This window comes from Schistocerca nitens, chromosome 3 (assembly GCF_023898315.1).
Source record: "Schistocerca nitens isolate TAMUIC-IGC-003100 chromosome 3, iqSchNite1.1, whole genome shotgun sequence".
Lineage (NCBI taxonomy): Eukaryota > Metazoa > Arthropoda > Insecta > Orthoptera > Acrididae > Schistocerca > Schistocerca nitens.
In genome coordinates, this window is record NC_064616.1 from 919784935 (window position 1) to 919799546 (window position 14612).

The window sequence follows — 14612 nt, forward strand, 5'->3', positions numbered from 1 at the left end:
TGTGTGAGATCTTCTTTCCCATTTCAGGTCTCACTCATTCTTCATCTTTCCTGTCCCCAAACATTTCGACTTCTTCTTTCCAAGTACTAAAATTTTCCGTTATGGCTATCAAGCCATGAATTATGTAACCATTCTATCCACCGATTAGTGAAACAAAATACCTGATATGACAAACCTAATAGTGACAAACAATAGAGAAGTATGACGTAAATTAAGATACAAATGTATTTGAGTAACAATTATGTATAGAAGCTTGGTAATATTGTAAGTACAAGTGTTGTTTATTGGAAATGGTCCCATAATAGTGATTTAAAAGGAAGTACAAATTCATGTACAAGCAGGATCTGAAGTGGTAGTGAAACCTAGTGTATGCATGAGAGCTAACTGAGAAATAGTAAAAGAGATTGCTTAGTGTTAGGAAAAATATGCAGATAAGTTGTAAGGATGAACTCACCTGGTGTAGCAAGGAATGGCAGTGAAATAGAATTGAGCAGTGTTTGTGGTTGAGACGTGAAGGACACGTCCCTGAAGTATTTATAAGGTTGGAGCTGGCCATTATTTTGGTGTAGTGTGTGACAGGATACACCTACACGTATTGAGTTTATGAGTTGGAGGCGTGAATGCGACCATAGGTACCCTTATGTTAGATGAGACAGAGAAGCTCATGGTGTCCTATAGGTTTAAGGAAATTAGCATTACGCTCGTCCCTAATTATTTGATGCATTTTAGTGGTAGGTCTGAGAGAGACTACCTGTGGTTTCAGCGTCCGATTGAGTGGAAATGGATTGCCACGTGAGCAAACTAATCAGCTGCAATACACTAAAGATATGAAATAAATGTGCTATCCTATGCTTTAAATATTAATAGAGTGAGTGTTAAATAAGTAATACACTAAGCAAAGTAAATAAGTAACAGAATGACAGACGTAAAACATTATTTTTGCTCAGCATAAATACACTTCAAAGTAAGTAAGTACCTAATTGCAGATGTGGAACTGACAACAGCAGAGGACAAATAAGTGGATTTAGTAGTCAACTAAACGTAGTGTGTTTTGAACACTCACAACTGTACTATTACCAAAAGTTACTCACATGTACTAAGAAGCTGAGAAAACAACCACTAATCATACTCATACTATCTCTAAGAATAAGGTAATCAAAGAAGATTCAGCGAAGTGAATAAAATACAGATTTGTCAGAAATGTACCGAGCATTGGTTCAGTGTTCCGGCCCCGAAATAATAAATTCAGACTAAATAGGATTTATGATGTTATGCCTTAGGAGCATAAATTTTCTCTAGTACGTGACTAACGGCGTTTTAAGCCATTTGTTTATCGATTTTGATAGTTAAGTAACCGCGAGAGTAATACTGAAAAAGTTCTGTTAACTTGTTCCAGCAAAATATTGAAAGCTAAAATGTATATATCCCCATTTCATTGTGACCCACCCTTAGATATTAAGTGAACAGAGTCTGAGGCACTCTTTTTGTTTGTTCTACAGGACAAACCAGATAATGGCAGCCTGGTAGCTGCGTGAAAGCGTGGAGTGACTTGGACACAACTCACAGTGACCCCTCCCCTTTCCCCATGTAATTTAGAGGGAACGAGAAGGACGCACACCATAGCAACTTTCCCTCCTCTACTCTTGTGAATGGAAGTGTAGGACGCTAGCCAAAGCGGCTACAACCACGTGTGTAAAAATTAGTTGTGAACTTTTCTTTCAGGTTTAGAAAAGACTGATAAGAGATAATAATCTGGTTATGTATCATGTTATTTTCTTTGAATTTGTGTATGTAAAAATGTATATAATGGATTTAAGATTTTCATAATTTTTCAATTTATATGTGTTTGTTTGTCTAAGGCAATATGTGTGCCAAAATATTTCATTGACTTTGCTTAAAATTTTGAGTAATGATATTTTAAAAAAGGCAGTGAACATGCCAACAATTTAAATAATTAATGTAGGTAATCAGTTTTCTTTTAATGTTGCTACATGTTAATATTTCAATTTTGATTTTTCATAGAGAGTTAAATTGTACTCTTGCTTCCCTTTTTGTAATTAAATTTTTCTTTTTCATTCATTAACATTCATAAACAAAACAAAATTTAAGTAGAGGGTGATGTAGGGAAGCAGCCTACTCACGCTGTAGTAAATGCATATCAGTCTTTCCATTGTGTACCAGCCAGTCCTGTAACTAGCTCTGACGTCATAAATGTTGCGCAATACCTTAAAAATCAAGCAAATGACCTAAAACTGTTCTATTATGTCAGAAGTAATGATAAATTAATGTGTGTTAAATTTCAGTTCGATAACTTAAGCCATTTCCGTAATTTGGACGTTTTTCTGCAAAAATAATTGGCGCAACAGAAAAGAGCTAGAGACTTCAAAATTTATATTTAGATTCAGCTTTCATAATGATTTAATAAAAACTGTACTTTGGATTTCACAAATTTAGATTTTAGTGGAAATTCATGATTTTCTGGTTTTCGTCTCAAAACTGAAGGAAGCAAGATAGATTAAGTAGGCTAAGAAATAAGGTTAGGATGTTTAGATTTAAATAGGTTGGAGGTCCGCTATGACTATGAAGATGTGTGAAGTTTCTTTTGAATATCTATAAAATTATAACGATGGCGGATCTCAAAAGGGACAGTTCAGAGCTCATCTGCTGCGTGCAGTGCAACTAAATTAATTCTCTCGCCCAGAATACTTAAGTTAGCCACGTCAAAATTTTATTATCAATACTTACCTGCGTGCTGAATGCACATTTAAATTAAGAGCTTATTCGGCCATCAGCAAGAGAAGCTATGATTTATTATGTGACTTGAAGTGGTGCGTTACTAGCACAGCGGCTAGTCGGGACAGCCGATTTGATCCGGCGTTCCCTTAGCCGTCCGCGCCGCGGATTTATATATAAGAGCGCTGCGCGAGGAAGCAAGGCCCCAGTTCTCTCCAGACGCTGAATGACACGCCATCTGTGTCGGCTGTCGCGCCGCATCGGTATCACTGCTAAGAACAGCCTCGGGTGCCGTATTAAGTTACTAGAGATGCGCGTAACCATGAAATCGTTTCAAGTTACTTTCATTTTCTAGCTTCAGTGTGCGTATTGTCGTATTTTCACGTGCCGTCGCGGGACAGACATTCTACCAATTATTTAGCGTGGCGTTTGGTGAAATACTTTCATCAAATTATGGCGAGCATTCATTTCAACATTTAATTCGGACAATTATAGTTGCAACAGCGCATTAGACTCTGAACTGCTCTGTTAGTTAGGTTGAAAGGATACTTATGTTTTACCAGCGAATTTCAGAATATACTCAACTATTTTGAAAAATCGTGTTTGATTGGAAATCCCGGACAATCTCCTAATTCCTCAGAGTTATAAGCGGCAGCTATAATATTCTTCTCAAGTGAAGTGGGCACTAGGAACTCTTTTTACAAGCTTCACGTTTTATTACATCGCTTTCTGGGGGCTAACACGTAAATAGAGAGCCAGTGTTGAGAAAGGCGAAAGACAGCTTTAACAATATTCTAACAGCCAGAAGCTGATTCAACATTGCAAACTTTTATACAGCAACTAAAATATTTCCCAATTCTTACTACTCGCCGCACCACACCGCGTCCGGCCATCCTGATTTAGGTTTTCCGTGATTTCCGTAAATCACTTGAGGTAAATGCCGAGATGATTCCTGTGAAATGACACGGTCGACTTCCCTCCCCATTCTTCCCTAATACAATGAGACCGATGACCACGATGTTTGTTCCACAACCCTAAATCGAGCAACCATTAGATGCGTTTTTATGGCGACTGCTACCCAATGTGTCAAGAAAGAATTTCCAGACTATTTGATTGGCGCCATATGCTCTAGAAGAAACAGATGCGATAACTAGAGGCCGTGATAGGAGAAATATCGTTTCTACTGATGTAAAGTGCTATTGTTGTGGACGTTTGAGTCAAATTCGAAGAGATTGTTCTCAGTCACAGTGTAGGAGATGTGGTGGATTGGGACATTGAGAAATAGATTGCAGAAGTAAATGGCATAATGTTAGACGACGGAATGTGAATAATCACCTGTTCAATGGTAACGGGAGATTTAAGTCCACCGAGAGGCGCTTCCAGTGAATTTTAATGTTGCAAAAACATATGCAGAGGTGGTTCGTTGATTATTAGCGTGGTAAATGGTAGGGAACACAGATTTTTATTGGACGCAGGTGCTCACGTGTATGTGACAAGTCTGAAGGAAGAGGCTGTTAAACCTTCCACAATATAGGTTGGACGACGGTAGTGGTGTCATCTCACAGTGCACGCACATTTCAGAGTTATTACGTTTGTGGATTACAATAATGTTTAAGATAAGGAAACAGGTGGAAAACTATGTAGAGAGATGTTAATTTTTATTAAAATGAATCCTAATCTCGTAATCTGTGCTTGGGATCACGAGATATTTGAATTTTGATTAAGTATAAAATCAGAATTGACAGTAGTCGGCAGTGGCTACGTGAAGCCACTGTGACGCAGTAGAGAGAAGATGCGCACAAAAGTGACTAATCATCATGGCAGGAGATCTGATTGTGACGTTGGGAAGTCTGGGGGACTGGTCTAAAACTACCGGAAAGGCACAATTAGAAATAGAGCGTAGTTTGCAAGGGCAGGCACTTCGTTAGCTATTGTTAGATATGACCAGGTGAATGCAGCAGCACTGTGCAGCACAGAAGGGACTGATAGTCCATCTTAAAATTATGTATTGTCAGAATTAGGAGGTAGGGGAAATTATTTCACACAACATTCCGATAGTGTCTCCACTGGAACAATTGGATGAAGTCATTATATTATGAGAATGATTAAGATCCCCAAAGTGGACTGTCTCCAATTACCATAGCGCAGAAAAGTTAGCTGCTGGGGATGCGACATTGTTCTGAGAGAATACACCAGTTGTTGGGTGACAGCTTCATCCCCATGGAGTAAAAATCTTGGCTTTTACTCATGTCGAGTTGACAACGCGTAACCAAGTACCAATGCACAGGCACTGATTTTGATTTGTTCTGGTAAAGTGTACTGTGATTGTGACAATGTACACAGACCTAGACGATGATAGATAATGAGCAAAGCTTGTGCTATACAAACTGCCATCACTTCAATCCACGTCAGTAAGTTGGACGATGTGGAGTGTCTAGTTGTTTGTTGCCTCAGTGTTGTGACTATATCGACGTTGATGACCTATTGGTCACGATGGTGGATTTACACCCGTTTGTGCCTTGGCGAGTATCGTATTAATTATTTGCCATTAAACTTTCCTGGCGTTGTAGTCTTAAATCCCAGGTGGCACAGACCGTAAATCGTATGCTGCACAGTACTTCAGTGTTGTGAGAGCTTAGAATTGTTAATTTATATGCGAGTAACTATTTCTTTTATGGCGATCGTGCCTTGTTGATCGGAAGTAGTTGCTATCACCGGAGCTTCACGATAAACACACTTGTATCTTTGCATAACCGTTGTAACGAATCTATGTCTATCAAACGGAAGGACACTGGCCTTCAACAATATGTTAGGATTTTAGCAGATTTGTTTGATCTTCATTTGCTGATGTACCAACCTCACTCGGAGTGTTGTTGTGTTAGAGTAATTTGTCATCAGAGTACATATGGTGGAACGCCATGTATGAACAACTGCACTACAGGTAACAGCAGTAAGATCAATAGGTCGATTATGTGCAGATGGACTTCAAAGACACAGTAGCAACAGGTAGATCTGCACTGTAACTGGGACACGCGCCGCTATTGAGGTTTCATCTCCTAGAACCGCCAGATTTTTCCATTGTAAATTGTCAATTAGGCTTTGGTAGCTATTTTCTCTCGATGCAAACTGATGTATTTTGTTCCAATTAGCACCAAAAGTGGTCTGGATCCAATTAATTTCTAAAAAAATTTAACATGTTCCAAGGTTGTACTGAGTTGGGGTATGACGTACGGTCGCCAGGTTCAATGATGTTAAATCTTCAGGTAGGAACAAAGCAATTCCGGGTAAGTAAGGAAGTTTTCCCCCATTTGGGTGAAGGATAGAGCACGATCGTAGGGCTAGATTTCCTGTATAAGCATTACGCTAAAGGTGACCTAGGACGAGGTATGGTAGACCTTGGGGGGAAATTATCTAGGGACAGCTGTTGTCAGTGTCATACTTCCTGTGGGTGCATGTGACTGGAACTACATGTAAACGTATTTTGCCTAGTGAAACAACTGGAAGAAAACAATCAGCTAGGTAAAGTTTGGTATTTTGTGTGCAGAATCATTGCACGCATATGAGAAATAGACGGTAAGCGTAGTGCCTGTCATTGCACTGAAGATGTAAGTTGGACTAAGGGATTATTGATCAGAAATTTAGAGACTCAAGGTGAAGATAATATAGACAGAACAAGTTCGGACCACAGCCATGAGCAAGCCACTGCAAGTAACTGCATTACAAGCTAAAATGAAGCATTTAGTAGGAACAGAGAAAGAAGCAATGGAAACGTTACTGTAAGAATTTGAACAATGTTTGTGCTGTGCACTATTCCATCACTTCAATTCATGTCATTGTTTACCGCCTCAGTATTGTGACTATATCGACATTGATGACCAGTTGGTCATGCTAGTGGCCTTAAATCCGTTTGTGTCTTGGTCAATTCATGTCATTATTTACCGCCTCAGTATTGTGACTATATCGACATTGATGACCAGTTGGTCATGCTAGTGGCTTTAAATCCGTTTGTGTCTTGGTCAATATCGTATTACTTATTTGCCAGTAAATCCGAATCTGTCTTGGCGTTGTGGTCTTAAGCCTCACGTGATATAGAGCGTAAATCGTATGCTGCGCAGTACTACAGTGTAGTGAGAGCTTAGAATTGTTAATTTATATGCGAGTAACGGTTTCTTTTATGTCGGTTGGGAATTATAGGATCTCTCTAATTCTTGTGGGTCGTTACAAGCAGTCTCAGTGATCCAGCACAGTATCCCAACTGGTAATCAATCACCTGTGTACCATAAGCCATTTAGGATGCTCCATCACCTACAACTGGTAACTGAGAAATTAGTAACTAACAATTAGGCGACGGTACCATTGTCTAAAGTACCAGCCCATGGGGTGCACCTGCAGTGATAATACTGAAGAAAAGTTCAGATGGAACAATGAAGCATCAATTCAGTTGTAACTGCAATAGCTCACTAGAATTACAGACACTTATCCAATACTCAATAGAATGGAAATCTTTAGTAACTTGGGACAATGCAGATATTTCTCCACTATAGATCTAAGAAGTGGCTAACATCATCTGGAAGTGGTACCAGAGGATTGGCCAAAAACTGCATTTATGGATCCTTGGCGTCATTACCAGTATCAGTGAATCCTGTTTGGTTCGAAAACTGCACCAGCCACAATTCAGCGGTTGTTGAATGGAGTTTTGAGTGGGCTGAAGCCAAAACAGTTCACGGTTTATCTAGACGATATCTTTGTGTTTACTACAGATCTGAAAGGGCATGTAGAATGGTTGTGGGAAGTTGTTAAGAGGTTTCAATCGGCACACCTAACTTATTCCATAGAGCAGAGTTATTTTGCTGTACAAGAAGTGAATTTCTTGGGATATGTAATTATTCATGATGGAGTAAGAACATATCCAAAATTAGTGAGTGCTGTATGCAGTATTCCAATACCTCAAATAGGCAAGGAATTACAGTCATTTTAGGGGTTATCAGATCTCACGCACTTACTGAAGAAATACATGAGGTTCCATAGGGAATATCCAGTCACTTTTAGCATCATGGCAACTGAACAAAACAGAGAGGAGCTATTCCACAGTGGAACAGGAAATTTTTAGCTTGATATATTGTGTGACATACTTGTGCTGTTATTGGAATGTGAAAACATTTAAGGTTTTAACACATCATGCAGTGTTGAGGTGGTTATTACGATTAAAGGATTTGTCGGGTACACTTGTGCAATAGGAATTAAAAACTGAGCGAGTCTTGATTTCAAAGTAGTTCATGAGCCCAGTAAGAGGCATGGTAATGCAGATGGCCTTAGCAGGAAAATTGGTGTGATACAGACAGTAGGTAGCACTGCAGAGCGGCAGAGAGGACAAGCTGCTGATACAGACAGCAGTCTATTTTCAATGCAGCCACAGTTAGCCATTCTGTATTGTGTAAGACAACAAGGTTCAGGTTTCACATAGTGGTTTCTATCATGCTGCAAGAAGAAATACTGAAACAAATACATGACCATGTGTTGTCTGTTCATGGATGGCTGAACGATAGCTGAAGTTTACTAGTGGAGAATGCATAGACAGTGTATAGAACTGTATGTTAAAAATAGTGTGCCAGGTGCGCAACAAGCAGAATTATGAGAGAACTATGTGACCCTGCAGAGGCTACCAGAAACAAGTAAAACTTCTGAAATGATCAAAATGGACGTTTTAGGACATTTTAGCCAGACACTAACAGGGAAGCGCTAAGTTCTGACCATTATAGTTCATTTCTCACGTTATGTGGCAATGGTCACTATCCGTAACCATAAATCTGACATGGTAGCACATGCAATGGTTAATAACTGGTAACTAGTTTAGTGTTCCACAAACGATGGCCATGGATAAGGATACCAACATTATGTCAGAACTGATGAAGCTGCGATGCGATTTGTTATGTATTTGCAAACTAAGAATGAGCCCAATATATCCACAGGTTAACAGAAGCACTGAACATGTACGTTGCTTGATAGAGAGAATGCTAAGTCACTATGTGAATAGCAGACGGTACACAGTGGGCATTCTGGGATAAAGTAGGTCATCTACGTCGTTGTTGATGATGTCATCGATGAGTCATCCTATTTCCTCATCCCCTCCTCCTGTCCGATAGAGGCCAATGGTTCTATGTATAACATGGATGGAAATGCATGAAATGGTGGAATATTAAAATTTCTTTGGCGGTTTTCGCCCGATTCCTATGATTTCACTGAAGAAATAGGACTGTTGTCCTACATATAAATTGGAAGGAAATACAAAATTCCAATCATGATTCAACATGGCGACCAGGGCATACTAGTGCAGCTCTTTAGGCCAACAGGGAAGTAAATTGCCTGCCATAAAATGTCCACCCCCGTACAGACATGTAGGGCTATTTATAGCAGTCGGGTCACTAGTTCTAAGTGGGGAACTCCATACTGCCTGTCCTAAGTTAGGCAATTCCCCTCTGACATCACCATTTAAACAATTGTCATCCTAAGTTCATAATGGCCAACACATACATCATACACCAACTTGTTATTTCAATACAAATATTAGGAGCCCACATTTCCCCCATGTTCGCTTGTGCTAGACTTAAACAATCCCTCCACACTCTGTGATATTACAGTTTAAACAATACTCCCTCCACACCAGTTACTGCAACTTCAAAGCTGAGAGGAAATCCATACCCCAAGTTTAAAATTATGGGTAGCCTGCAGACTGCCAAAACTATAGACTGTGTTCTATTGTGCTCGAGGTAAGCTATGTAACAGTTCTGACATTCCATAGCTGGAGAAGTCGATTGTTTTTTTATTGTCGCTAGTTGCAGGCTATCACCACGACCGCCTTCAGTGCACTGTGCTTCCGTCTCTGCCCACATTCACCAAAACACTACCATCACAATGTATTTATATCAGGCTCTCGGGCGTTTTGAGGCATGCAGTACGTTCGAACAGAGGACTCACTTAGCAGGTGCTTACACAGAGATATTTCTAAGGTCTTAATCAGGTCTCAATTGTCTTACTATGTAGTCGAACATCCAGACTGGGATCTAAGACATAAGCCAACGCCATCATGCACACTGCACCAGACAGCACTAATGTTAGAAGCTGTAAAACTACTTTATAAAGGAGTAAATGTAAATACTTTTTAAGGATGAACTTCCCTCTATGTGAAGACCAATACTCTATTTGCTAATAATTCTCCAACCCAATCCCAAATCTAGTATTATATTCTGTATTCTACTCATGTGATAACAGTGTGGAACTGTATCAAACCCACTATAAACAAGGACTCATATATATAATTTTTAGATACATTATTGCAGAAAGCAGTGATGTCATTACATAATTTGAAATAGTAATCAGTCTTGACTGCAACATTTTTTTATTGAAATTTTAAGATCATATGTCAGTCGTAAGCGAATTCGATCATATCTACGACAGACGTTCAATAAGTAACGCAACACATTCTTTTATCAGCCAATTTCGATTCAAAAACTTTGGCAATTGTTGTGGACCTCGTGAAATATTCCCACTTCACCGTCTCAAGTTTTGAGAAGTTCCAATAAGCGGCGGCGCTATACGTAGACTTCAAAATGGTTTCCAAGTAGAGAGCTGTCATTGAGCTTCTTTTGGCGGAAAGCCAAAGCATCGCAGATATTCATAGGTGATTGCAGAATGTCTACAGAGACCTGGCAGTGAACAAAAGCACAGTGAGTCGTTGGGTGAGGCATCTGTCGTCAAAGCAAGAGTGTCGAGCAAACCTTGCCGATCTCTTGCATGCCAGCCAGCAGCACAAAGCTGCAACTCTTGCAATATTGGAACGTGAGGGCACTCTCATTCAAGTTGATCGACGAATTACAATCGGACACTTCATTGGTCAACTGGACTTCCCAGTTTGTAGTGTTGACACACTCGTCCACAGACTGGAGTTCTCAAAGGTGTGACCACAGCTCGTGGTCTACTGGCCTGTGTTGCTGCATTGGATCACGGGCTCAAATGGCTCTGAGCACTATGCGACTTAACTTCTGAGGTCATTAGTTGCCTAGAACTTAGACCTAATTAAACCTAACTAACCTAAGGACATCACACACATCCATGCCCGAGGCAGGATTCGAACCTGCGACCGTAGCGGTCGCTCGGTTCCAGACTGTAGCGCCCAGAACCGCACGGCCACTCCGGCCGGCTTGGATCACGGGGTCCCAGGTTCAATTCCGGGCCGAGTAGGGGTGTTTCTCCGCAAAGGGACTGGGTGTTTGTGTTGCCCTCATCGTTCCATCATCATTCGGGAATGCTAGCGCAAGTGGACTGTGAAAAGATCGGGAATTTGTACGGGCGCTGGTAACTGTGGAAGTGAGCGCCCTACAAACCAAATATCATTATTATCATCATAATCGTCATCATCATCATCATCAAAGGTGTGTGACTGATGGGTTCCTCGCTGCCTAACAGAAGACCATAAAGAGCATCTATGTGGTCCAATGAAGGATGCACTCCAATGGAAGCAGTACATAGATGATGGGGAGTCATTGCCTCTGACATCGACCATCAAAGTGGTACGATGTGGGCATACAGGCCCTCCGAGTTAGATGGTATAAGGCCGTCACGTTGAATATAGTTTATGTTGAAAAATACGGTTTGGTGACCAAAAGACTGTAGAATAAGATGCTGTACTGGAATCCTCTATAAAACCAACCTGTTTTCAGAAAAAAATCTCTTGCATTATTTATTGAACATCCCCCGTAGTTCATCATCAGACCATGTCTGTGGAATGCAATAAGAAGTCTCCTTAAAGAGTAAAAGAAACCAGTGTTATACAGTTTATCTACACCATAAAATATGGATATAAGACAGTAATAAAACTGAAAGGTTTGTGAGCAGAGACAAGCAGAGCACTGACAAGCGTTGCAAGACACCTCCGGCGACTGCTAAATAGCATCAAATCGCTATGCATTATAAAGGGGAAGCTCCGCCCTTCTTACTATGAAATATATATTCGTTTTAGCTCAGACTTTTGAATGACAGATGTTAGCCTGTAAGGGTGGTAATAATGTTACTGTAACTGTCACGCCATTAAGTCATACGCCTTTAACAGTAAATATCGTCCTTTTCGTGACTGCCGCTCGTGATTAGGCGAGCGGCCTACGGCGCTGCAGTCTTGGACTGTGCGGCTGGTTCCCGTGAAGGTTCGAGTCCTCCCTCGGGCATGGGTGTGTGTGTTTGTCCTTAGGAAAATTTAGGTTAAGTAGTGTGTAAGCTTAGGGACTGATGACCTTAGCAGTTAAGTCCCTTAAGATTTCACCCACATTTGAACATTTTCCTGACTAACTGTCTGTGTGCTATCTTGGTATCGATTTAAGTGCGACCAATATACTGAGCAAATTCCTGTCAAAATGTGTAAAACTTTGCTACACAGGCACTGACAGCCTCATATATCACATCAAAACTCCAAATATCTATGAAGATATTAGAAACAACGTACATACAGCGTTTGACAGTTCGGGGTTCCCAATGAATTTACAAATACAGCATTCTGCTGATGAATAAAATAGTTGTTGGATTAATGAAAGACAAACTGAATGGTGAGTCTACTGCAGAATTTGTGGGTATGCGCGAAAAAATGTGTACTATTGAGACAGAGTCTGGGTGCATAATGCGCAGAGCAAAAAGGATAAAACAGTCATCTACAAATAGTCTAAATCATTGATGAGTACAAGCAGTGTGTCCTGGATTTGAAATTGGGAACTCCTGAGCAGCTTGTCATTCAGTCGAAGCAGCATGTTGTTTCAACTATTAAACAGCATAAACTTTCTTTCTCTGTCCAAGGTGGCAAACGACTTATACAAATACTTCTCGGTAAAGTAAACACACTGCTCTGCGGACATTACCGCATTAAAAACGATGATTGTGAATAATGTAAATACTTGGAAAAATGATCAGTGTATATAAATTAAATACTCAATGGTTTTTATTTTAAAAAATAAAATAAATGAAAATAATTTAAGCAATTGAAAAAATTTAATGTCGATATTACAAATACATATAAAAAGGTAGATAAAAATTGTGTATAAAAACATTGTATGAAAAAACTTACAATAAATTTTATATGTAACGTAGTTATTTTGTTTCATTTTTCCCCTTTATGCCCTTCTATTCCTGTATAGTTTGTTTTCTTCGCGCAACACACAAAGTTAATGTCTGTCTAACAGAGTTAGCTAGGCAGCGTCTTATCAATGTAACTGCGGTGGGTGAAGAGAACTCCCTCTGAAGTGGGCTCTGCCAGTAGCAAGAGAGGAGCTAAACCGACTCCCCATAAAATGTGTGCTGTATGCATGTCTAGAAGTTCCTGACCAAAAAAGTGTGGCAGGCCTAGTGTTTATATTTTTTTCACAAAAAAAAGTTATGAGATGATAGCTAATGACTGCTCCGGCGTAACGGCAAGCGCCGGCATGAAGAACGATACAGCACAGAGGGCTGAGAGATGCGTCAGCCAATAGCACGCTGACTAGGCAGTCTCCACGACAGGAGCGGCATCTACACGAAGAGAATAAAAGCGACGCGCCGCCTAGCATCGGCGCAGTAGTACACCCGGACTAGAAGAAAGCCGCAATGTTATTAACGATAGCAGTGACTTATGAACTTGTGGGATTAGCTTGTATGGAAGTTGTTTCTATCAAAATACATTGATTGTTTGCACGTCGCCAATTGCTTGCGGCCCAACATGTAGAAACGAAAGTTAAGTATTGTCAATTCAATTACTGTAATAAACTCCATAAATATGATTTGCTTGTATGTTGTCTAGTTATCCCGGAAGACAGCTTCCTAGGCACCCTATAAGAGACGAGTGGCCAGGATCCCACAATGAAGAGTTATCGGTGGAAATACAAGCGAATAGACACACACACACACACACACACAAACACACCCATACGTGTGTCAGATGGGATTTTATAAGGGAATATTTTATTTCAAAGAAGAGAGAGTATGGAAGGTAATTACGTTGAACCTGTTAGAACAGCATCGAAAAGTATTGCAGTTTCTGGAAAAATTGACAAGAACTGATTACTAATCACATGTGTATTTAAGCAGTGCAGTATATTTCACGTATGAAATACATACAAAAATGGTTACTTTGAATGAGAGAAGCCGGCCGTGGTGGTCGTGCGGTTCTAGGAGCTTCAGTCCGGAACCGCGCTGCTGCTACAGTCGCAGGTTCGAATCCTGCCTCGGGCATGGACGTGTGTGATGTCCTTAGGTTAGTTAGGTTTAAGTAGTTCTAAGTCTAGGGGACTGATGACCTCAGATGTTAAGTTCCATAGTGCCTAGAGCCATTTTTTTTATGAGGGAAATCACACTAGTGTACAGAGAACAGTATTTGTCATATGAAATACATTGAGGTTTCGTGTGTGTGTGTGTGTGTGTGTGTGTGTGAGAGAGAGAGAGAGAGAGAGAGAGAGAGAGAGAGGGTAATGATTACTGATTACAGTTGTGTTTAAGGAATACAGTGCTTCTGATATATGAATTACAGAGGGAAATGATTAAATGAGAGAGGTGTTCAAGGAGTATAATATTTGACGCATAAAATAGAGAGAGGTCAGATGTCTGTAAGGAATACAGAATTTGACAAATGAAATACAGAGATATGTGCATACACCATTTTACATACATAATGCATATCTTTGGCCTTGGAGTCAGACGAAAATTACGCCAGAGATACGTTTATGTACACAATTATCTATTACTTTCACAGAAATAATGTAACGTGACACTCTTTTCATGCACAGTAATAATACACTGATTAAGTGCATAGGTTTGTAAATATATTTGAGAAATAATGAATGACTTTGACATTCCCATCCGTTTGACCT